Raw genomic sequence first — 26,637 nt, 5'->3', positions numbered from 1 at the left:
AATCAATATTAATGTCTGCTAAAGATGCAGCATCTTGGCTGAAAAATCTCAGCAAGGGATCCCATCAGAACTTTTTCTTTTTTGCTTCCTGAGTGTGCAGCCATCGTGATAAAATCAGACAGGATGAAAACAAGGCTTGCACACCAGCTGTGTCCTTTAACAAGGACAGAGCACCTTCTCTCCCAGCAATGCCCACGTGTAACACAGCCTGGATGCAGCAACAGGAGGCACTGGAGCATTTAAATGCACAAATATCACTCTGTAAAGCCAGCAGCAGAGATTAGAAAGCACAGTTTGGTGTCTGGTGTTCATTGAAGGGTTACCTTTATTACAGTGTGGGTGGTAGGGGGCTGCTGCATGTAGAGATTTGTCCCTACAATCGTTGTGCCTTTCAGACAATCTCCCTGTCACTTTTCTAGGCTGTCTCTAGGCTGTCTCTGTGCCACTTAGAGAGCCGGACTGTCACAACACTCCTGGCTGCCGCTGCCGAGCTCGTGGAGGAGAAGTGGCTTAAGTGCAGCTGATGAGTGTTATCTGTAATTTAGCAAGAAAAGCAGAAACTTCCAGGGTTAAAATTCTGCCCTCCTGTATATTTTCTGGGTGCTATTTTATTTTTAATGTACTCTCACAAGGTAGCTTTGAAGTCATTTCACATAAAAGAGCCTCCAGCCGTACGTCTCACAGAAAGCATGTAGGCCTCATTTAATAATTCTTTTCATTCCTCTGACTCGAGTGTGATCTCTCTTCCACTCTCACTGATGGAGCTGGCACTTTATCTTCATCCAAATTTATTCTTGATCTAATTCAACAGAACACACAGCAGAACAGATTTCCAAAGTGGAATAACGGCCGCTTAAATATTGTTTAAGCCTACCACATACAGAGGCAACAATTTCAATTCCTTCAGAATTATGTTACATCTCCAACAAACACGATTATTCTTCCTCTTCCTTTTTAAGACATCGTCTAAGTCACAGCATGTTAGCTATAGGCCAGAGGTATTTTTATGTGCTCATTGCTACACCTCTTTTGTTGGAGTGATTTTTTGTCAGCAGGTTGAGGGCTGGGTTTTGTTTATTTCAAGCAGAAAATGGGGTGGTTCTGCTTGGAGAGTAAGTGGGGAACTTACCCTGGTCAATAAATGTGGAATTCAGCCTTTTGGATCCAGTGCTTCCCAGAACACAGAATTCTCATATAGACCATGTGTATTCCTGCACTTATTTTCATCAGAAAGAAATGCAGAGATCAGCATAAATGCATTTATTGCTCACTTTCTTAGAAATACTACTCAGCCTGCAGAAGAAAAACACTTTGAAATGTATAACTGTCTTGAAATTTTGGGTCAGGTGGGAATTGTTACCTTTCCCCTTCTACCTCTGTATGAATAGAGCTGTAGGTCACCTAAAGTGCAATTGGATTTAAAAGCTGGGATGTCTTTTTCTCATTAGCCAGTACATGAAGTAGCAAAAAGGTCTTCATTACACAGATTCATCTGTGGGAAATAACTTTGCAAGAAACTTTTTTGTTCAAGCGTGCCTTTCCTCTCTTCACTAAGCAGCTTCCTAGAAAGTAAAAGAATAACATTATTAGGGCAAAGTGTGTCCTGGATCAATCAAAAATGATTCTTTGTCATGTAGGTGGTATTTCTTGGTGTGCTTTTTGCTAGGAAGGACACTTTCTAAAAACTTTTGAAACAGAAAAGAAAAAGAAAAAAAGCAAAAGGGCTCCCCACCACATTTTAGCATGCAATAATATGTAGTTCAATTATCCTAATGTTTTTGTTCCCAAACTTCCAAAATGATAATAGATATCTTCATTTTATAAGGATATTCTGCATGAGGTGCCTGTCAAAGCAAAATCACATACAAACCTGGAGTACTCTGGCCTCCAACCTCTGATTTAGTACAAAGAAGAGGATCACAAACGGTCCCAGAGTTCATAAATTAGCAGCAGCGGCGCTGTCACAATTGTGCCATGGCTATGACATGTCATTTCCTCACTGTGATTAACTGTGCTTTACCAGAAACCCATTTTTCAGTGGAACAAAATGGGAGAATTAAGTTTCCTTTATATTTCACTTAGTTCATTGTGACCGTGGACTTCAGCCCGCGTCACCCAAATTGGTTAAATGTTAAAGCAATTTGGCCTCTTTTCAGCTCCAATTTCTACTCCCAGCACCTGAAGATCGTGAACTCTGTCTTTCCAAAGGGTAAACTCAGTTTTATTTTCTGTTATGTGAGCTAATTTGTGAGGGGTTTTCATAATGTCATGTCTGCAAGGAGATGGCAACGAGTGTCTTAAAGTTCAGGCCAAACACGGGGGTTTGCTGTTCGTGCTGCAGGATCCATTAGCACTGACTCAGATCTTTGCCAAATGTCCACAATCTACAATTCAGAAAACCAAAAGTCTCATCTACAAGTGATCTGAGACCTTAGACAAATTCCACCAGAAGTGTATTTAGAGCAGACATTGGGATTCCTCTGTTGAACCTCTGGCTGTTCCATTGATTCATTATTTTTTTTACTTAGCTTTCAATTCTTTCTCCATTAGTGGCCGTTGCATTGCTTACATTTTTATGGGGGCACGACACCTAATTATTACATTTGGCAAACTCTGACACAGCCAAATGCTTTTTAATAAATAATAAGGTGTTATTGAATGAAAGCATTTCCCATTTTGGGCAGACACAACAATTCCTCTCCAGGCTGGGAAACAAGGACTCCTCACGGCCTCAGGCCTGAGAGATGGAAACAAAAGTGAGTTTGGGGGAGCAAATTTGGGGTAAATGACTTCATTACCTGAGGCTGTAATTGGAACATTAATTCCCACTATGGAAATGGACCAAACTTATAAAAGTGTGAAAACCTGTTGTCCATTTTGGGTGTAGCCCCTGGGTGGCTTTGTCTGCCCCAAATATACCTGAAGGCCATTCAATAAACATAATTGTTTTTTATTCTCTTAATTTTATCTGACCTCTGTCTTTAGGCAGTCCCCAAAAAGGCATCACAGGAGCTCAGGGCTCATCTCACACCTCCCATCATTGGGATCCACCGTGTGCCCATGTATTCCTGCTGATTATATTTTAATGAATGGCCGTTGTCATGCATAGGATAGCAAAAACATTAATTAAATTCCTGATAATTTTCATGAGTCTGGCCCTGCAATAACAAAACACTGCTGCCTTAGTTATTTCTTGTTAATTGTCCCTGGCTTGCAGGGGGGTGCACAGTGGATTTACTGTACATGTGCATTGGCAGGCAGTGCCTGGGGTTTATGTGAGCTGGGTGAAACAAGTAAACTGCAACACGTGCAAAATAATTTAAAATTTCAAACAGAAGAAGATAAGTTTAGGGAACTCCTCTGGTTTTTAAAGCAGCAATCACAGTGGTGTTTGAATACATAGCAGATCTGTGCTTTTGGAGAGTTCAGATGCAGTTTTACCAGCCCTTTGAGAATTAATTTTGAGTCTTTCCATTTATTCCATATGTAATCTATAGATTCCCACTTCTAGTTAAATATTTTATGCCAGTAGCTTGCACTGAAAACAAAACAAAAAAAAAGGCAATATTGAGGAGAAAAAGAAGAAAAAGCCACTCCTGCTCTCTGTGCTCAAATGTGGAGAATAAAGTAGGAGCCTCAATCAAACAGAAATATCCTTTGGTGTTCCTAAGAGCCTGGCACTGGCTATGAGTTCCCTTCTGAGCGTTGGAAATGAGAGTCAGGAGTTCAGGGGAGTGTTGTAAACTGCATCAGCTGGGGATTTATAAAGGGAATATATGGCCAAGGGATTCTCCTTCAGGGCTTCAGCTGCTCAGCAAATGTGCAGCCCCATGGAATACAAAGCATTGTTCAGAAACTCCTAAGTTTTGTTAAAATGAAAATATTTCAAGGGCAAGCTGAAGTGTTTTTTTTTCTGGATATTTTGGGAAGAATGGCGTATAATAACATAATAAGCCCTATAATGATGACAATTAGAAAAGTGTGGATCAAATGGTCGAGCTGTTTTGCCATTGTTTACAAAGCTCTGGCCTTCTTTTTTTATGATCTGAATAATACCTCTGCAATCCTGTAGCCCAGAGATAAATCCCTGCCCATGGTAAGAAAGCTGAGGAAATCTCATTGTTTTGAACGCTTTAAAACTATTTTGGGTGGAGGGGAAAAAAGCAAATTCAGGCAAAACAAGAATAGTTCTCAGCAGAACTTGTTCTGTGTTTCCTCTCACCTGACTTAAACCAGAAGTAAATTTTAAAAATAAACTTATATTAATTGCAGAATCTTTTAAAGTATGGGTTTTTGGAGGATTCAGATGGTTTTAAAAGGATCTGAGATGAGTGTAAAAAGTTTGAATGAAGAGATATTTTAGCACGTGGTTCATCCCACCTACCACAAGCTGTGGGCTATCAGGGATGGAATATTCCTGCTCTCTTCCCTTGGCTTGTGGTTGCTTTGTTTCCAGGCAATTCTTTAGTTTTAAGTACCTGTTCTACTTAAATCTACCTCTGTTTTAAATCTACTTTTCTTTCAGCATTCACAGTCCAATTTATTTTGTATTAAGTTACCTGAAAGCCTCGCTTGAGCCCATAAATAAAATAAATTAAAACAGAATCCAAGTTTTAAGTCTGCTTCCTGGCAGTTACTCACTACATGGAAGGCAATGTAATTAATTACTCAGTTTCTTAAGCGACTTGTAAGGCTGGATATCTTGATAGAGCTGAACTGGAAAAGCAATATTTGAATTCCTGTGGTTATTGCTGCTATTCTCTCTATAAAAATCCATACAACAATTATTGATAGTGTTTCGCCATGGCTCAGGGGTGACTGCAGATCTGTGGATTTGCAGATAGCAATCCTTTCATCACCCAGCTGTGTGTTTCAGGAGCACAGGCTTTGGAGGCTGTGATAGTTGCCATGGCACCCCCATGTGTACCAGGAAGATTGTCAGGAAAGTTGATTTATGCTCACAACAAACTGAATTTTAAAAAAAGTGATCAAAGGTGAGTGGTACATTTTAAACTGCGTTCCTTAGAAATCAAGTCTTTTTTTTTTTTTTCCTTTTTGGAGTGAGGCCAAAGTTGTGAATTCTCCACACCAAAAATAAATGCTGATGAGGAGATGGAATCGTTTGGGCATGGTGCTGGGGTGGTGCTGTAGCTTTTCCCTGCTCCAGGACACTCTCACAGTCATGCCAGGTAAAACTGAATTGCACCAGGGATAAAGGAACATTGCTAACAGCTCTCCTCAGAAATTCACAGAATACCAAATTATTGGTGTGGCCACTGGCCCAGCAGTCCCAAATCAGAAATTTTGATTTCCACCCTGTCCGTGTGGCTGAACCTGAGTGGTTTGGAGGGAGTCGGTGCTCATTTCATGGCAGCGGATGGGCAGAGCCAGCTCCTCATCCTCAGCTCTGCCCTTTCTGGGCTGGAAGTGCCCCCAGCCCTGGCATTCCCTGCTGGGTGTGCCAGTATGGATGTGGCATCCTGGATGTGGCATCCTGGGTGTGCCAGCCTGGGTGTGCCAGCCTGGGATGTGGCATCCTGGGTGTGCCAGCATGGATGTGCCAGCCTGGATGTGCCAGCCTGGGATGTGCCAGCCTGGATGTGCCACCCTGGATGTGCCATCCTGGATGTGCCAGCCTGGGATGTGCCAGCCTGGGTGTGCCAGCCTGGGATTTACCAGTCTGGATGTGCCACCCTGGATGTGCCAGCCTGGGATGTGGCATCCTGGGTGTGCCAGCCTGGATGTGCCAGTCTGGATGTGGCATCCTGGGTGTGCCAGCCTGGATGTGCCAGAATGGATGTGCCAGCCTGGGATGTGCCAGCCTGGGATGTGGCATCCTGGGATTTACCAGTCTGGATGTGCCACCCTGGATGTGGCATCCTGGGTGTGCCAGCCTGGATGTGCCAGCCTGGATGTGCCAGAATGGATGTGCCAGCCTGGGTGTGCCAGCCTGGATGTGCCAGAATGGATGTGCCAGCCTGGGATGTGGCATCCTGGGATTTACCAGTCTGGATGTGCCACCCTGGATGTGGCATCCTGGGTGTGCCAGCCTGGGTGTGCCAGCCTGGATGTGCCAGAATGGATGTGCCAGCCTGGATGTGCCAGCCTGGATGTGCCACCCTGGATGTGCCACCCTGGGTGTGCCAGCCTGGGTGTGCCAGCCTGGGTGTGCCAGCCTGGGTGTGCCAGCCTGGGTGCGCCAGCAGGGACAGGTGAAATCCAAGCCCAAAGGCACAGGGAGCCGCCTCCTTGCCCTAAACATAAACTTTCCCTCTTCTCCTGAAGTTTGCATCCCTTTTTCCTTCCGATTAAGGGAGGTGACCACTTAATTCCAGCTAATTAGGGGGTTTTTAGATCTATTCTCCACTGTACATGCCAGATCAGCACCTTGCCTGTGCTGGGAACTCTCAGGGATTAATCGTCCCTCCTGCACAGTCTAATTACTTCCCCTCAACCCTTATTTACTTTTGACTTCTAATTGACTTTATGAATGCCTTTATTTGTATTGTGTGACTCTTTAAGGAGAAACTGGTAATATTGGGATTTTTTTCCCAGTAAAAATTGCAAAATACCTACAGGAAACTTTGCTGTTATGTGGGTAAACTTTTTTTTCTAAGAGATTATAATGTGGAGGACTTCAAATTTTTTTATGTGTAGGCCAAAGGCTTTTGTACTCACAATTTTCTAATTTTTCTAAGTTGATGATTCTCAGTTCTAGTTTGTAGTTTTCCCCTTTTGTTTCCGTGCCATTTGATCAGGATCTGTTTTCTGACCATCTGGCAAGACTTTCATTTTGAAAAGAGGCTTCTACCTGTGAAGCTTGAGATTAAAAGCCTCAAAACATGAATCCTGAAGATGCAAAAAGCATGAATGCAGCTCTATAAAATGTTCTCCAAGTGTGACATCATGCTTGATCTTTGGATTTCATTTTTTGCTGCTCAGTTTTTGTCCCTACGGCATTATAATGATGCAAAGTTGATTTTGTCTCTGATAAATATATTATTAATCCATCAATAATAAAAGATTACTGTATATCCTTTTCTAATTTAACTTGCTGTCTTTAGCTGTGAAGTGGAAAGGTTGGTTGTTGATTTTTTTTATTCCTTTTATTCAATTTCTTGTCTGCCTGCAACCATTTTCTCATTCAGTTTAACACTCAATTTATGCAGTGTCCATCTCCTACCCTGAAGAACAAGAGTCTTCTACTTAATAAGAAATACTTATTGGCACATAGCTTTGATTCATGAAGAGAATGTTTCCTTGAGAAAATAATCGGTTTGGGATTTTTTTTTTTCCTGCTTACCAAAGGAGCTTATAATGTTCTTTTACAGAATCCTTAATATTGGTGTTTTTCCTCCTTGAATGTGAATAAGTGCTGCAGTCTGGAGGAAAACTGACTCCTAACTTATCTCTCTTTCTTCAAATCAAAAAATGGCTTTCAAAAATTGGGAGTTATAACTCTGTTTTCAGCAGAAAAAAAAAGAAAAAAAGGGAAAATCTATATTGTTGAGTCCTGTAAACAAGATGATCCCTGTGACTGCGAACTGTGCTGGTTCAAAGGCAGCCGGGTCCCCTTGGCCCTTTGGAGAACAAGTCAGCTCAGAACAACATCTAATAATGCCATGGAGTTAGAGGTCAAATTTGTTGGGTTTGCAGTGAGAAAATATTTTACAGGCTGGTGTGCTGATGGTCTGTCAACATCAGGAGTGAAGTGGGAATCAGGTAGACAAATCTAGTGGGGATTTGTCTAATTAGCAGTGACCTGTATTAAAGCAGAGCTGCCTGAATTAAGTTAGACATTGCTCATCTGGTAGTAACTTTCTTTATATCTGAGAATCTGGCAAATCTCATCTAGAATGCTAATTCTGTCCTTCTGCCCTTTCCTCTGGGGTATCTTTTCATTCAATAATGAGTTCCTTCATTGTTTTAAAATTTAGAACAGAGCCCCCTTTTTTTTTTGGTGGGGTGGGGAATGCCTTTTAATTTCTACACTGAAATATTCAAATAGAGTTCTTTTGAGGGAAAGCAGTAGGAGAGGTGGGTGCTTCAGGTAGTATCAGATCTGATGCCTTAAAATATAAAATATTGAGTACCAAGGTAGCATCTGAAAACTTCTCTGTGCCAGAAGATTTTAATAAAATAATCTCCAGCATTTGGCATGCTGGTGTTTTAAACCTAAACCTCTTTTTTGGGGAGTTCCATGCTGCCACTGGCCATCCTTCTCCTCTCTCTTGGGGTAAACAACCTCCCCTTGTTTGGATAAATCTGAGTTTCCTTGAGCAGCTTTAGGCTCAGCTTTGAGGAAAGTTGGGGCAGTGCAGAGTGGCTGCTGCACGTGTGAACTCTGCCAAGATGCCTTGATAAACTGGCAAGGAAATTAAAATACAAGGGTAGAAGGGATTACAGACACAGATAGAGGGATTAGACTGCGCAATAGCAGCAAGACTCGCTGTAAAACTGTTGCTTCAGGCTTTTGTTTATTATTTGGAGAAATTCTATTTAAATGCAGATTAGATTTTGTACCTAGAAGTACGACTTGGTCTTTGTTCAGAGACTGCACAAGGCAGAATGAACGCAGGGCTCTTGTTTTCATTTCTGGGTGAACTTTGGCAGTCACGTCGCTTATCCTGTTATCTGGATTAGATATGCAAGCTCTGCATACAGGAGCTCCAGCAGTTTGTTTGGAGACCCGGCTTTAATTAATCAGTGTAAGATTACCAAATTGCCTTGGGATGAAAAACTGCTCCTGAGGAGCTGTAATTGGCTGCTGACTAAACAGAAGGGCCCAGCCCTGCTCTGGCTTGGGAGGGGGAGAGGAGGGCAGAGGCAGCAGGGAGAAAAGGCAAAGAAGAAGAAGCAATCAGTGAATTGGACAATTAGATTGTGTGACCTGAAATCTCTTCATTCTGCATACAGCTTAATAGTTTTGTATCTGTAATCAATCACCTTGTGAAATGACATTTTGTCTTTTTTAAAAGTAAAAATGAAATTCAAATGGTGCTTTAGCAGTGCTGATGGGTTTATGAAAAGTAGTCTGAAAAGTCTTATCTTTAAATAGACTCCTAAATACTCAAAAATTATTCTTTTGCATAATGCAAAAGAATTTTCTTTTTATTTTTCATAAAAATATCAGTAAATTGTAGCTAAGGAAATATCCCAATCACTTCCCATGGATTTAATTTAATTCCTTTGTCCATTCTTTTTTTTTCCATACAAATATCAGTAAATTGTAGCTAAGGAAATATCCCAATCACTTCCCTTGGGTTTATTTTTAATCCTTTATCCATTCTTCTTCCATCTTGTCAGCGCCTCTCCAGCAATCCTTACTCTTCTCAGAATTATGATAAAGTGATAATTGACATAAATAAGACAACTTTTTGTTAATCATCTCATTTTTCTATACAAAAAAAAAAAAAATCCCACATGCCATACTAAAACCACTGACTTCAAGGGATATTTTCATGTCACCTGTTTCTTCCTCTCCAGTATAATTTGTGGCTTATCCACCAAGTTTCAGGGCAGAAAATGCACACAGTGATTGGCAGGAACTGTCACTGGGATTCATGTACAGAAGCAGAACTGAAATATGTTTCAGGATTTGAGATTTTGACCCAATTTTAGAAAAGCATGGGTAGTTTGAATTGTTATAAATAAATATATATAGAAATATAAATATGACTGTTGTTTTTTGCCTAATATTTCAGATGGCAGCCAGATTCCAGATTTGGCTGACTGGAAACCAAGAGTGTGCTCTGAGCAGATTTATTTCCCCAGCCACAGAACATGTTCAGTGATTTTCCATTGATCATTTAGCATGGCAATAAGAAGCCAATGTAATGCATTTAATGTGGTGTTATGGTCATGGTGAACTATTTGGCAAGGTAATATTTTAGTATTATCAGCTTCATAAGAGGTTGTCTTTTGAGGATCTAATGAACATTTCTGCATGTATTATCCAGCTTTGTTATGAAGTGGAGAAAACATGAAGATCAAGTCATTGCTTAAAGGAGGTTGTTGAAACTTTTTGCCTCATGATATTTTAGGTCCCCTGTGGCTTTTTTTGCTCCTTTCTTTATTTCTTTTTGTTGGAAAAGATAAAACAGCAACTTAAATGAAAAAAGAAAATATTATTCAAAAAGTAAAGAACCCTGGACCAATAATTTACAAGAAGTAACGTGTTCTTGAGAGCTCACACACTCCATTCAAAATATCATAGCTATTTAAAAAAATCTGAATTTGTACAAATTTTTTTCTGTACTGCCCCTTCAGAGAGTCATTTGTTTTCCTTCATCTGTATTTGGTAATATGATAAGCTGTGCATAAAATAAGTCAGAAAATATAAGTATCTGTGATGAACAATGCAAGTCTGGTGAGTGAGAGAATTTGCCATATAAGCCAGAGGAGAAAGCACTGAATCCCAGAATGAGCAGTATGGGATTGTCACATTGTCACTGTCACCCTCTGCTATCAGACCAGTGGATGTTCTAACAGGTAATTATTGGAACAGCTTATTTACCTTTAGTGCATCATTTCACAGTCACTGGTACTCTTAAGCTCTATCGGATATTTGTGTTCTTTTTCAAGAGCTTTTTGTACCACCCTATTAATTGACTGGAATACAGCAATTACCAGCTTTGATTTTAATATGTGCTCTAATCTGTGTGCTCTGGCCAATCATTGTAATACTTATTTTCATTTTTCAATTACCATTTTAGGCAGGTTGGCAGGACCAGCAAAAGTTACAAGCTCTAACTTAGTTGTGTTTTAGTTGTGAACGTTTTCTGAGAGTTTTTTTGGGTTTTTTGTGCTGGAGAGAGAAACCTGCATTCAGGATGCTTACTGTGAGCTGTGGAACTTCTGAAGTAACTGTACCTAAAAATCTTTGGACAAATGGCCTTTCTAGTGGGTACTTGGAGTCCAAATTAGAAAATGCAGCTTGCTGAGCTGCCTTCTGGGGTGGCCCAGCACCTTGTTACTGTGAGGATGGAACCTTGTAATGAAAAGTCTGGCATTAAAACCTGATGGACCAGAGCTCCTTTGGAGAGCACCTGCCTTTCCCCTCTTCCCTTTTCTCTTTCATGAAAGGATAGATATTAATATCTGCTCTTTTCCCCCTCTTTTTTCTCTGGAACATGAGAATACGACCATTCACTTCAAAGCTCTTATTCTCCAAGCTGTCACAAGTGCAGGGGCCAAGTGCAAAGCTCTTTTGTTGGGAGCTGGACGCCCCCTCTCCTGCTCCTGCTTTGGAGCTGTCCTCAAGCCCATTTACACACTCTGCTCCATAATGGCATTGATCTAATCCCTGCTCTCAGGAAATGCCAAGCCCTAACCCATTTTCATGTGCTTCTTACTTCCTCTGAAGGGTCTTTCTTGTGAAAAGGGGTGCAAGTTCGTCCAGGGAAATTTGAGTAACGTGGCCAAGATATTTCAAAAGTCATCATTTAGGAGGAGCAGGTACATTTGTTTGTAATTTACAATTTAGGAAAGCCATTCTTGAAGATGAATTGTTGAATGAAGCCATTCTGATGAAGATGAATATACTCGTGAGAGTTTTAAACAATTATGTCACTTTAAAGTACCCAAAAATTCAAGCTCAACAGCAGATTTTTGTCCTGTTCTCCTTGTTGCCAAATGCAATGTTCTCTTGGGGGTCAGCACAGAAAGTCTCAAATTCTCAGCAACCAGGGTTCCAATGCCCTTCCCCTCTCTTCATTCTCTGTACTTGGAAAGGAAATGGAAGGTGCAGCCTGTCTGTAGAGCCTGTCTGTCTGTCTGTCTGTCTGTCTGTCTGTCTGTCTGTAGGGAGAAAAGGGCACAACCCAAGGCAGGAACACACAGGGAAAAAAGGCTACAGAGCAAACCACACATCAGCCAGGGGTAACAACAGCACAGTTCTGAGCAACACTGATGGAGGTGCACCAGGGCCAATCTATTTTAACTTACATAAAAATAATGGGATTTTACAGTGGGAACAGTTGGAACTACAGTCCAGTCCGTTTTAAAAATGAATTAAAGTTTGATTCCGAGAAGTGCTTTTGAGGAATTTCTAGAATTGGTTTGTCATGTAAAATTTTATGGAATCGTTACGTTTTATTGCATTACAGTTAGTGCTAAATTTTTTGGAAAGTTTTGGCACCGTAAGAAATCATCAAAGCACATAAAATTCTCTGATTTTTAGCGGTTTATTAAAATAATGAACTCTTAATCATGGGAAGACTATTTTAAGTGTATTCATGGTTTTTTGATGTTCTGTTTGGTTAGATTTAGTAATGATAATGAAAGACAGCTCTTTAATATTCCCATATTTTGCTGTACATTTTGAAATGGGCAACACAGCTCTCTGGTGGAGGGAGAAAACTGAATTTTTGCTATTAGGTTTTGTCGTTTGGGTTTCTTTGAGTGCTAAGGCTATCATCCCCTTCTGCAACAGGTATGCTTTGAAAATGATATAATATAATATAATATAATATAATATAATATAATATAATATAATATAATATAATATAATATAATATAATATAATATAATATAATATAATATGATATAATATAATATCATATCATATCATATCATATCATATCACATCATATCACATCATATCATATCACATCATATCATATCATATCATATCCAGTGTTCAAGAGTGTAAAAATCTGGTCTAAGCTATCTCAAGTTGGGCACCCAGATATAATGAAATAATGGAGGCTGTATAGTTTTGCTCAGTTTTTTTAATTCCTCAGTTTCCCCGATGCAAATGGCCTCAATAAAGCAAATAATGCAGGTGGGGTATTGTTCATGTTCATGGAGCTTTTGATTGTGCTGTGAAAACAACAGAGTACATGAGGAAATGAATAAATCTGCATGCAACATGAGGCTTTGAAAGTATTAATTAAAAAGGTGTATGGCCACATGCTGATTAGAGTAGATAAAGAGAAATATTGAATAACTACTTACTCTCTGAATTGGGCCCGAGGGTGCTATGAGAAAAATAGTATATGATGATTTAATTAAAGTTTGCATCAAAACACATTTACACAAAGGAGCAGAGTTAATACTGCAGAGTCTGCACTTCTAACTCTCCCGTGCTTCCCTGGGAAATGCTGGATCCCTTTCAGGACAGAGGTTCCTCACTGGGACATCAGCTACTGATCAGGCACTTGGTATATTCACCTCACTGAAGGCCTTAGATTCAAGGCATTCATAGAATAAAAAGTATTTGAATCAGAAAAAACCCCAAATATTGATAGCAGCCCATTTGGGAGCACAACTCAGTTGGGTTCTGGAATAAAAGAAAGGGGGGAAAGGGAACTGGGATGTTCTGAAGGAGCCATCCAGATAAGCTACATATTCACAAGCTTAAGGACTAATATTTATTATTATATCAGTATATAAGATCCTCTGTAAGATATCTAGGCAGAGCCAAGTGAGTTTTTTATTTCCTGGACAGGTCTGGAGCACTCACTGTTTTTTTCCCCTCTTTTTCCCGGGAGAAATTTGGCTATTCAAGGCCTGAAGTGACATATTTACTCAGTGTAACAGGAGCAGGAGCAGGGAGAGGGCTCTGGTGTGTACAGAGTTAGGAGACAAGTCCATGAAAGGATGGATAAATGGAGTCACAGCCTGATAGAGCTGGGGCCGTGTCCAGGAGGGGGAATTCTCCCTGTGCTGAGGCTGGGGACAAAGCAATAACTGGCTGAAATAATAATGGTTAGAACATTGACTATGATGCTGTGATCAATCGTTCATTTCAAGTGTTTCTGGGCTTTACAATAAATCTCCAAACCCCTGTTACAATCACAGTGGTGCCACACTCACGACAGCATCTCAGTGCTTTCCAATTCCACTGGATAATGGACCTAAAACTACAAAATGTGTTTGATTTTTCCGATTGTAACAGCCCTGAAATTAACACATTATAAATGCTGTTATATCCAGTTGCTTCTGTAATTCAGATGATGTACAGACACATAGCAAGTGTGGTGTAACCAAGGAGTAGATCACCTCAAACCTCACTGAGTGCTGCAGCAATTCAATTAAATTTATTTAATTTGCTATTTATTGTCATTATCCCCATGATTACAGTAGGTTTGGAGCCCTAATGATCATTTCTGCCTCAGGGCAGCACAGAGGGTAAGAAAAAGGACCTGTGAGTGTGAAAATGGGAAAAATACTCAGTGTTAGAACCTCCCTATTTGGGGAGTTGGAGTCGGGTTTATTGTTTGTTTGTTGTTTCTCCCCCAAGAGTTTCATGTCCTTTTCTGCAGAAGTTCTGCCATCATTCCATTTTCATCTGCCACCATTCCAGTCCCATCTCCCAGCATTCCAACAGCCCAGGCAGTGGGAGGCTTTTACCCAGCCATGATAAATTATTCTCTGTCAGAATCCAAATCTGCCTTTTCAAGTCTGATCATTTGTGATGAATTTATTCTGTTAACATGGGCTTGAATAGAAGCAATAGAGGATAATAAATTAACTTTGAGCATATTAATGACATCTCTAGACTATGGGTGAATTAAGGAATAAATAGATTAAATAGGTTCAATAACAGGTTGGTGAACACTTAGTCAGCAATTGACTGGTAGCTTTTTATTTAGGTCCTTTTATATCCTATGGTTAATTAAAAAACTTAAAAGATTTAAAGCAGCCCTTTGGAGCCCAGACTGAGCTCCAGCTCCTCTGCCATCCACAGGAACTGTAGGAAAGGTGCTTGTGAAATGCAGTTTGCTGAAGCTCAGGGAACATCAGCTTCAGAAATCCAGGTTTGGACCCTCTCAAAAAGAAATCTGTGCCAGAAGTGGTGACAGCTTTTTATATGGCATCTGCCAGAGCAGCACCTAGCCCAGACTCAAATATCCTTTCTGTAGAAGTTAAGAAAAAAATAAACATAAATTGTGGAATTTTGTGGGTTTGCTCTTATGAACTAGGGATTATATTAGTTCAAGGATTTCACTCCCAGCAAGAACTGGTGGGATTTGTTTAATTGCCTTCAATGTGTGTCTGCCCCAACCAGGATTTCAAAACTGGTTTGAAACTCAGACTTTCAAAAGAGCTGGATGCTGAGTTGAGTGACTTTGTAAGGACTGATTTTTCTTCAGTCTGATCCTAGGGGAGCCTCTGTCCTGCAGCAGAGAAATGGCTGATTGAGGCTCATACACTGAACGGGGTGACAAGTTCCCTGACAAGTCTGATTGCTAGTTTTTAACCTTGTTAAATAATATATGTTAGGCTTTTATTAGCCTTGGCATATCCGTGCCAAAGCTTATCAAACAGGACTGAACATTACATTTCTTGCAAAGACAGCTATGGTTCAATGTATAAAAATATGAATGTAAGGAGGGCTGAGTCAAAACTTGACACCTACTCTCTGAAATTTGAAGGTCAATAAATTTATATCTCTCCTCAGAATCCTCACATAGACACACACAGAAAGTGTGTGGTTATAAGAAGGTGTTTATATCATTGAGTTTATAAAAGCATAATTTAAAGATCAACCAATGTGTTGATTTTTCCATCTTTAAATATTTCCATCTTTGAAGTAATGAAGTTTAATGTCATGAACAATTTGATACCTCATGAAGTTTAACTTAATACTTCCACAGTTTTATGCTTTTTACGCTCCAAGTAAATAATAATAATAATAATAATAATAATAATAATAATAATAATAATAATAATAATAATAATAATAATAATAATACCACCCTGTTTTCAGGCAGTCCTGATGGTTGCAGGCACAAACCTTTCCTGACAGCTGCTGCAATGGGCTGACAAGATGCTGTCAGCAACTGCTCACTTCCACCCTCTTGGCTGATCTTACTGACACTAAAATCTTCCAGAATAATCACAGCTATCACTGTTTCCTAACAATGTCTTTTTAAAATTATCCATGCTAGGAGAAAATGTTCTGTAAAGAATTGTGCTGAGTGTTGATCTGGCCTAAATTATTCCCATCACTTGTCAATTGTTCAGGGGCTGATAGAATCATCTGTTTAAAAAAAAAACTTTACAAATTTAGTAATGCTTCTAGCTGAAATTCCAGTATTTTTATGATTTAATTGGAAATTACTTGGAAGAATATATATATATATATACATATATATATTCTGGAGGTGCCAACAATGCCTACAAAAGGCCAATTAGAAATTTGGAGCCATCTCAATCAGTGATTTTGGACTCTCAGGTGAATGATGGAAACTGTGGATTTCAGGAATCTGAAATTTTCCTTTTTCTTGTTCAAATGCCTGCTCGGAATGAGGCTCTGAGCTAATGTGCAAAGATTGCTCCAAATCACTCAGAGCCACCCTCCAATGCCTGACTGGAGCACAATGAAGTTTGGATTATGCTGTTTTAAATTATCACCCATTTGAAGTCATTTTCTTTATAAAACAAGATTAAAATGACTATAATTCAAAACATTTTACCTCAAATTGATGTGAAAATTGTAGTGTTCATATTATTTCCATTTTTCGATTTGACAAAACATTTCACTCCACATACAAGCTTTTCTGTGTTGTCACTATCTTAACAGTGAAAATATGAATTTTACTCTGTGCACTTGACTCTTTCCTGATGTGTCTTATTTCTTAACACTACTTATTTAAGTTTTTGAAAGCATGTCTTTCTATAGATTGTTGTAATTCCTGGGGAAAATACAAACAGATTTAGGAGGTTTGCTTACCTCATTTCTGACCCCCACAGTAACAGTTTATAACTTCACATTGTTAAATTTGTTCTCTGGTCTTCTTACATGTCTGATGGTTAGATAACTGCTGATGCATGAGCAAAGCAAGGGAGAAATTGAAGCTCTAGCTTAATGGAGTTGAAACTCAGATTATTTACCTGGAACTTCCTTTCATTTGCTTTCATAGTAATACCACAGGAGACATTTCTCTGAATTTTTCCTCACAGCTTAATGTCTCTGGATAGAATCATATAGGGAAAGAATAGTCTTTTCCTCAGAAGTTTATTTCATAGACAGGGAGTATTATTAGTAACACTTTTTAAAAATATAGTAAATTCTGAGTAACTTACTTGAGTTCCCCATGAAAAAGGGCATTTGTGTCATCTAAGAGTTCTTGAGCAAGCAAAGAACAGAACAACGCTGAAAAGCACTTGAAAATTAAATGACTTGCAGAAGTCCTTGTGTAAACTCTTGCCAGTGAGATTTACAACTGCAAAGTTCTCGGCCTAAAAATACAATTGCATTTATTTTTAAAGTCACACTGTGCTCGACCATTCTGTAAGTGCAACAGAATGCCAAACCTTATCACTTAAAGTAATAGCAAGGCACATGTCAGCTCTCAGACCCTCAAAGTCTGCAGAAGGGCCGTTTTTGTGTGCTCAGTCTGCAGAGGATAATTCATGCCTTACCAGGGGGTATGATTTCAGGAGCTGAGAGCTTTAACTAGTACATATGTATAGGGCAGATTTAAAGTGATTATGGAAATGTCACCGCAGGACAATGCATTATTAGCAGGCCCTCATATGTTGTATGCTGTCCCCTTATGTTTGCTGATAATTAAAAAGCAGATTGGGATGTCATGGTGAGAATGAGTGCAAAATGTCCCTTTTATCATTTGCAATAAATATGAAATAGTGGTCTTGCTGTATCCTTCAGTGATTGTTCTATTTGTGTTGGTGACAAATGACATCTTTCTCCTTGTAATGTGCCTGCAGGGTTAAATGACTTTATTATTATTAATGAGTCATTGCTCCAGCTGCCCAGAAATACAGGGAGTAGGAAACATAAGAGATTTAGACCTGAGTAATTACAAATGTAATTATTACCTTTCAAATTTCATTTTCACGCCGATCACAAGGTTGTTAATCAAACATGGCCCTTTCCATGTGCTCACACTTTTTGGAGCCTTTGTCAAAGGGATGAGCAGCTCCGTGGGTCCACTGAGGGTACTCGGTGGCAGATTGACAAAGTGGCCTTGACAGAAAACTGCTGTGAAAAATTGGATGGGGGCTGCTGTGCAGCCATCAAGGAGCTGTGCTGGAGAGGGCTCTCCAAGAGGAAAACCCTCCTGAGCTGCAGCCATATGGAGGAGAGTTCTCTTGGGGAGGTGGAACGGAGCAGTTCCACTCCTCCAGCCTGTCTGTCCTTCCTCAAGGTTGTTGGTTGTCATGGAGGGATCTAAAAACACAGCAGAGCCAGCGCGCTGCTTTAGGGGATTAAAAACCGTGGCCTCTTACCCTGATATATTTATCCTCATCACTCATAGTTAGGGATTTTTAAGTTTTGAGGTGGAGCATAAGGTTTATTCTCCGTCTGTGGTGGAGAGGGTGTTGCAGGAAATTCAGGAAAGGGGAACTGGGACAGTGTTCACAGGGGGCCCAGGATGAGGGACAAGACGAGGATCTGACTCCATGTTTCACAAGGCTTGATTTATTATTTTATGATAAATATTACATTAAAACTATACTAAAAGAATAGAAGAAAGGATTTCATCAGAAGGCTGGCTAAGAATAGAAAAAGAAGGAATGATAACAAAAGTTTGTGGCTCGGACAGAGAGTCTGAGCCAGCTGGGTTGTGGCTGACCATTAATTAGAAACAAGCACTTGAGACCAATCCCAGATGCACCTGTTGCATCCCCCAGCAGCAGATAACCATTGTTTGCATTTTGTTCCTGAGGCCTCCCAGCTTCTCAGGAGGAAAACTCCTAAGGAAAGGATTTTTCATAAAAGATGTCTGTGACAGGGCATAGCTGTGATTGTTGTTAGGCCATGCTGCTGATACCATGGAATATAAGCAGGGCTGTTTCCCACAATCATAACCTGCACTGATATTTATTTTGAAATGTAAAATCTGAGGGACAGCTTTGGGGAAATGAGAACATTTCCATTCAATAATGCCATTTCTTCATAATATGAAGGAGCCTCATATTTTAAAGAAATCAGTGAAAATGAATTGAATGGAGAAAATGGGAACTACCAGGTACCACACTTTATAACCCCAAATGTGATGTGAATCAGCACTGTCACAAAGCATTTGAATCTTGAAACTGCATTTTTGATGGGAAAATTGTTTTGTCAAAAAACCCTCAGCAAGCTTTATTTATATATTCAGCTGTAATGAATTAGTAGTGTTGATGGTCCAATAAAATGTGATGGCTATCAGCACTCAAAAAAGCATAGTGTGTTACCTAGATATCAGCATAGGTAATTATTGCAAAAATGTTAAAAGTATTTGAAAATAAATAGGGTATTCATAGTAAAAAAATGTTTTGCTAATGTTCTAATGAAGAAATATAGTTTGTTTGTTTTTTTCCCCTTGAAATGCAATTGGAGTCACCACAAAAGGTACAGAATATTTTTAGACTGTTGTAGGTGTGTTTTGGTTGCTGCTCTAGTGGTCTTTGACTTTAAATTTCTGTTTGTGTATATCTGATGATGAAAACACAATTCAGAACAACTTTTACTGGCTATCTCTTAAGTTACCACAGGAGATATCTGTTTACTAGCTCAATGAGCACTTGGGCATTTTATGACTCCCTTTTGAAAATTAATGTTTCATTTAAGTGTCTGAACTGTGACCAATTCCCCACAGTTGTTCAATTACTTCATTTAAAAGATTTTTTTAGCATTCTACTTTCCATCAAACTTTTGCTTAGTTTTTACTGTGAAGTCAATAAAAAGGAAGGCAGAGCCCCATTTGGCATGGAGATGCACCAAGAGAATGAGGTGTACAGAGGGTGTAATGTAAACCCAGATTTTGAGGAGTTTTTCTCTTGAAGGAGCTGCTGTGTGTGAACAGAACTGAGCAGGAATTTCTGCTGATCCCCAGCCCCTGAGCTCTGCTGAGCCCCCACTCTGCTCCTTGGCACAGGTGTTGGAATCTGGGATGAGCTGGGATAAAGGAATATTGATATATTCCTCTGCATCCTTCATCAAGGGTTAGTGCTGCTGACCCTGTCCTACCCAGAAATTCCCTTCCCTGTGTCTCTCTCTGACACTCATCCCATCTCCAAGCCCAGATCTTTGTTCTGATGTATCAGAATTTTGATTGATGCATCTGATTTTTTGATTACGCAGCCTAAGCTTAGGAAATGTATTTTCTTCTGTTTCCACACCAAAGTGAGTTACTGTGGATTGCATAGTGATTCTTAGTTCTCTTTATGAATCCTCACTCTTCTGGGATATTTAGTGACTTTCAGTAAAATCAATAGGCTGCCTTTCCTTCATGGGCACACATAATTTTATTAGAAACCTAAATCTGAAAAATTAGGTATAGTGTTATAGTCTGTGTAGATTCTCTGAAAAGTGACAGCAGAAGTCCCTTTTTATTCAGCACATTATTGTAGGATGTTGTGTTTATTACAGGAATTTTACACCAGCAGCAGAGCTTAATATATATCACTTAAAGTGCATAATCTTTGCAGGTATGGGGGAAAAAATGCAAATTTCACTCTTTACTATGTTTCCAGGTCGAAGGTTATTGCTGGAGTATAAACCATTTCTCACTATGTAGTTTCACCTTGTTTAATTGATTTGAATTTGAATTTATATTCCATGTTAAATAATGAACCATGTATTAATAATTAAGAAGGTTCAGTACAAATGGGAAGCAGTTAATTAAATATTAAATAAAGCACGTTGTATTAACCAGTATTGTAATCAATATATTAGATTTTAGGTTATCCATTTTAGATGGTCATTATACTTTACTAGTTATAGTTAAAATTCTCATTGAAAACTCAATATAGATTTTATAGGCCAAGAAACATGCAGCCTTTGTAAATGACCATATTTTTTTCAATAAATATCAGCAAAACATGGGCATAAAAGATGAATTCAATTGGACTGTTAGAGCAGTAAGGGTCACTGCCATGTGCTCTGTCACACCCATGTTCATTAGGCTGAAAAGAAGAGTTTGCAGGAGGTTTGGGGCTTGGCTTTGTTATGTTTTTCTTTTGGTTTGTTTTATTTTTTTCTTTTTGGGTGAAATCTTTTTCTGTGGAAAACAGTAATTATTGAAGCTGAACTTTTTACAGGGGCATTGCCTTTAGACCATGATTATTACAAGATTAAGGTTCTAGTCAGAATAGCAATGAGGTAACCAAATGAAAGATTAATGTGCTTTATTTGTGGGCTATTGTTTGTGAGGGAAAGATTCACTTCACAAGGGTAGTTAATGAGACAGGAATTACCACAGGCTGAGTCTCTTGCCCTGACACTTTTCCTCCCTTTTCTCTCTCACCAACTTTCCTTGGCCATCTTTAACAATGTTTGCTTGATTGTTGAATTCAGGTGCAAAATCCTCATACCCCATCCCATCATTTGGATTTCATGAGAAGTATTTTTTCTGATTAAATTCAAATTAAAACTGTGACTGTTAGGATATAAACTGTTCACTGGAATGGAAGCAGAGCTGATTCTTGCAAGCTGCCCATCACAATCTGGCAAGTCTAGGTAGCATAGAAAGATGTGATTTCCCTCATCCTCAGTCAGAACATCTGGAGGATCAATCTTCCTCTGATTTCTCACAAGCAAAGCAAACTCTCTACACACGGCTGAAAATCAGAGTGGTGTGTCCTACTTGTCCTTTGAATAAAAAGGTTCCAAGGGTAGAATTTAAGTAACTCTTTTAGGTTTTTAATTTATTGAGACGTATACAGGAAATAAAATATTCATAGGGAACTCCTCCCAAAGGCATTTTATTATTAAACCAAAAAGCTAGAGTATATTATAGCAGCACTCATTTAGGTTTTCTCTATTCAAGCTTCTTCCTCCTGACCTTATTAAAGTAACCCAGTTTACACTAACTACTATTCCCCCCTCCCTTTTTTATTGTTAATGACATTTCTGTTCTCCTCATATGGTGGAGACCTCTAACTGATGTTACTCCAGTGGCCACTTTTGGTCACCAGGGTAATTCCTGACGATAATTTCCCCACACCACGCTTGAGTTCCTGCTTAGATTCACTACCACATTTAGTAAATACACACGGGCACAACGTGCTGGGGGAGCCTGACCCCTTCCTTAGGAACCAGTGGCTGAGAGGAGGAGTTGGGGTTGTCATCTCCATCACTCTGGGGGTTCCTGCTGAGCAGAGAGGGCTGGAGCTGCACTGGGAGCTGCTTCAAGCGAAACGCTTCAGCAAACGAGAGGCGCTTCTGGCTGCTGACAGAACAGTGCTGGCACTGCAAGCCATGTATTCATATATGTGCTGTGTTGTGAAAATATGAAAAATAGCTCAGCAATGGCATAATTATGGGCAATTTGCTTAATTGCTTGCTAATTGTTGCTTGCTTTATTATGAAACAAGAGTGCTCTAAATGTAACACTGGATGGTTTGCATCCAAAATGTGTCAAATTCAAAACTGGCTTTTCATTAAGGCTTCAGCTACATGGCTTTACGATTCAAGCACTCTGTATTCTGTGGTTTAAGGTTTTTCTCTTTTTTTTTTTTTTTTAATTAGTTTGGAAATTTTCTTGGCACTGTTTCAATGCCCCTCAACCTGCACTGGCATGGTGCAGTCTGGTGGTTTCTGAACTTCTAATGAATCTGAGTACTTAGTTAATGAATTAATTTACCAATGTCTTGTGATCATAGCTACACATGTGGGTAAAGGTGGAGATTTTTAAAGGGTTCTCCAGGAGCTCATGCTCTGGATTGTCCTTCCTTAGGGAAGCACATCTTCCTTTCAGCACATTTGGATGTTTTCTTTTAAGGGATTTGTACAATTCTGAAAGTTTGCCTTTTGGAAAAGCTGCTCTCTTCTTTTTCAACCAACATATGCAGATGTGAGCAGAGGGTTAGACCAAAAGTCCTTTCCAGCCTGTGATTCTGTGGCCAAGTGAGGACTTTGATGGCAGAGAGAAGAAAGCTCTCTTGATGTTCTTTTAGTAGTACATGTCTCTTCTGAGGCTGGAGGGAAAGGGTAGAAAAGAAAGTGTGTTGTCTGTACACCAAGTATGTGCTTCAATGATTTTACAGGTATTTTCCAAACAAAATGATTCCATAATTGTAACTTTTCAACATTCTGAGGCTGCTGATAACAGACTCATACCAACAGCCTGTCTTGCTTTGTGAATTTTCCAGGAGAAACAGTCTTAAAGCTGGAAGATGATATTAAGCTGGAAATGCCAAAGAATTGTCCCACATTTTGTAGACTGAGAAGGAGAGTAGCTCTGTCGAGATCTCCAAAAAGCAAAGAGGAGAATTAATATTTTTATTTAGTACCTCTAAAATCCCACTCAGACCTTGTAACCACAGGAAGTCTCTGATCAAAATGAACAAACAAACCTTTTTTAAGTATTTTTTGTATCTGTTTGTGTTGAAGGATAGCTATCTGGCAAGGCTGAAATTCCACATTTTCATGAGTGAAGGTAAATATTCTTGAAAATTGTTTTGAATTATAAATGATGAGACTGTGGAACAATGAAGAAAGTCTTTTAACTGTTGTGCTTTTAGTTGTATTTGACAGTTCTGATCTAAACATTTCCTAAGAGCTGACAGACATTTTCTTTAAAAATGTTCTTATATCTGCAGACAATTAAAAAAAAAGCATTCCTAAAACAACGTGGAGTTCAAATCAAAGTGGTAAACTCACATGTGCATGAGTGTGATCTATTATATGAATTAAAAATTCTCTTTTGTATTATTTGCATGTCATGTTTGAAGAATCTCCATGTAGTATGGAAAGAATATCAAAAATTGAGGGTTTATAACTGAGTGAAGTAAGAAATTAGTCAGACTGCTAAGAGTTCAATGGAATATACTCTTTATTCATAATATGCGGGGAATACGCAAACTCCTATTTCCATTTATAAACCTGTCATGTCTTGTGTGAGAAGATGGTACCAGACACTGAATTTCACTTGCAAGAACCATCATTTCTTCTGAAAATATTCAGAGACAGCTGGAACTTTCTCTTCCTTGATGGGTAGAGGCAGGTGTCAGAGGTGTTTCCTTCCCCTGATTACTTATCAGACTATGCAGAATAATCACCTGCGCTACTGCTTTGGAACGGGGGGGAAACTTTGAGAATATTTGATTGTCACTTGCAAAGAAACAAAACAGAAGGAAGCTTAAAGAGCAGCAGCCAGAAGGTGCCATGGTCAATTTGCAGAGCTCCTGATAAATGAGCACTTGAGCAGTGAGTTTCACATCTCCCACAGGCGTGGAATGATATGGAAGGAAAACAGAGAATGGGTTTGACAAAAAGGAGAGCTATTTCATGGCCTGGAAGAGCAGGCAAAAGTTAGATCATGCCCCATGAATATTCATTTTCCTACAGGTTGCTCTAGTTTGAGTTATTTTCCAAGAGTCACTGCTTTGTGGGTGTGGGAAGTTGTTTGTTTGTTTGACTTAGAAAAGGTTTTTTTTTTTTTCAAAGTTAAGTAGAACTGTATATTTTACATGATATTAACCATAAGCACTGATGAAAGCATACTCTGACAACAATATTGAAACAAGATTAATGAAAGATTATGACTTCTACAAAAGATATTTCTTCTAAACAATCCTGCATACAAATGACTTTTGTATTAGAAAAAACCCATATTAAAACAAAATAATTTTAATTAATGTTTTAGGATTGTGTCCAGGATTATTACAAAGCTTTGGGATTTTCTTTCTTGTGTTTATTTAATTTATTTTTTTATTTTTTAATAAACTAAAACTCAGATTAAAATATCTCTTTCTTAACAGAATAAGCAAGACTCTAACTAAGAATACTCTTATTCTTAACATGGCAAAGTGTTCCAAGTCTCCAGGTAGTCTGAAAACATGTGGCACAAAATTACTGTACTGGTCTTTGAAATGGTGTGGAGGCTGTTTTATTTGTGACCTTTTTTCTTCCACAGTTGCCTTGGCCAATGTTAAGTGTTAGATTTTTATTGTCAAATGATTCCTTTTGCTGTTTCAGCTTTGTGTACTCTCTTCCTGTAGTTTGAGAAAAATGGGACAGTAGAAGGGTTGTAACCACTTGCTGTGAAGAGCTTAAAACAAATAAGTATAATTTCCAAATAAATAATTGTATGTTTCACATAAACTGAATTTATAGCATTTTAAGGGTTTTTTAATTAATGCAGAAAAAGTTCAGTTCCTCTACAAAGTGGGGATAACTCCACACTTTGTCAAGGTTGTACCTGATTGCAGTGGATTGCCTTCATCAGAATAGAAGCAAACCTGGATAATTAAAGAGCTTAAAGGACTTGTATATACTTAAATTTATGTCTCTAATAGCAGATAGTAGGACACAGAGAGATTAGACTAATCTACCACTAGAAACTTTTCTTTTTTGCAGTAACTATAGACTCCACTGAATTATTTCCATATTTAAGTCTCCTACTGCCCATCAAAAGTGGATTAGTATTGCAGCAGCAAGGTGCCAAAGCTTTGTCAGGATTAAACTGAAAAATACTTAGGCAAAATGACTGAGGACATGTTGAAATGCCAGCAATACACCAAAATAACATTTATAAACAATCACTCCTCTAGCTGACACATACAGCATCCTGAAGGAGAAATAATCAAAGAATAGAGCATTCATGCTATAACAAGCAACCAGCTGTCTTCTTAGAAATTGTAGATTTTTTAAAAAATGTATCCTGGTTCGGACAGCAGCATTATATATTTCAATGCCTGAAGGAAAAAAAGCTTAATTCCTTTGTATTGAGATGTAACATGGAAATAAGTGTTTGTGCTCTGCAGCTTTACACAGACTCCAACATGCAAAATATTTGTTAAAACAGAAATGCAGCATCTGTTTAAACATAAAGCTCAGAGGGTGGGAGGCTCCTACTCAGCACTCTCACTGCTATAAGTAATTTTTGTGGCATTCCTTCCCCAGTGCTTATGAGCCAGAATCTGATTTTAAATGCTATTTTCATTAAGACAGATATTAAAAATATGTATTTATCATTCACTGGGAAGTTTTATAAAGAAAACAGAATTAAATACCCAATCAGATATTCTTCTGTACTTCTGGTGTATTTAACACAGGAAGAGAATATAAAATTAACACTTGCAATATTAAAACTATTTTGAGGAATCATGTGCAGAAATTTAATTGCTTTAATTTTTAATTTACCTACATGCTAAAGCCACAATTTAAATGAAATAGATCAAGAATATTTATGTATTACATATGAACATCTTTCAGATTTAGTAGTTTACTTTGCCTTTGAACAAATTAAAATTTCTATAATCCCTTTTCAAGGGCACAAATCTTGCATCTACTGAAGAAATCTGCTTTGATTACTTGCCAAATATAGAGGTTACATCTTCTTTTGCTGGTACTCTTTGATTTTTCAAGGTGTCCAGTATTGAATGCATGGAGAAATAAATTCTCTTTAAAATAGCTGTTACACTCTTTCATTCTTATAACTCTTGAGTGCTTCTTTGAGGCCAATGGATCATCTTGGCCAGTGCCCAGTTTTGGGGTTTTTTGCCTTCAGCAAAGAATAACAATAAAAAAAATCCAGTTTCAAGAGAATATTTTAAAAAAGTTATTTTCTTTCAAGTAGTTCTATGCAAATATCTAAAGTAATGGCATTACATTTTTATAAAGTTTTTAGCTTTATTACAGAAATGACAATTGCAAGGAGTGAAAAATATTATTTTAGGTAAGTGACTGGTCCAGAGGACGTGGTCAAGTTGTGCCAGAGGAGGTTTAATTTG

The 26,637-nt window shown here is 38.7% G+C and overlaps 1 protein-coding gene across 1 annotated transcript in view; it reads left to right on the top strand.

Annotated features, from left to right (window-relative positions):
- Positions 1–26,637, top strand: part of LOC132080169 (protocadherin-9-like) — a 228,337-nt gene that overhangs the window by 200,362 nt on the left and 1,338 nt on the right. The window lies entirely within an intron of this gene.

This window comes from Ammospiza nelsoni, chromosome 15 (assembly GCF_027579445.1).
Source record: "Ammospiza nelsoni isolate bAmmNel1 chromosome 15, bAmmNel1.pri, whole genome shotgun sequence".
NCBI lineage: Eukaryota > Metazoa > Chordata > Aves > Passeriformes > Passerellidae > Ammospiza > Ammospiza nelsoni.
This window is presented reverse-complemented; position numbering and strand designations above follow the sequence as displayed.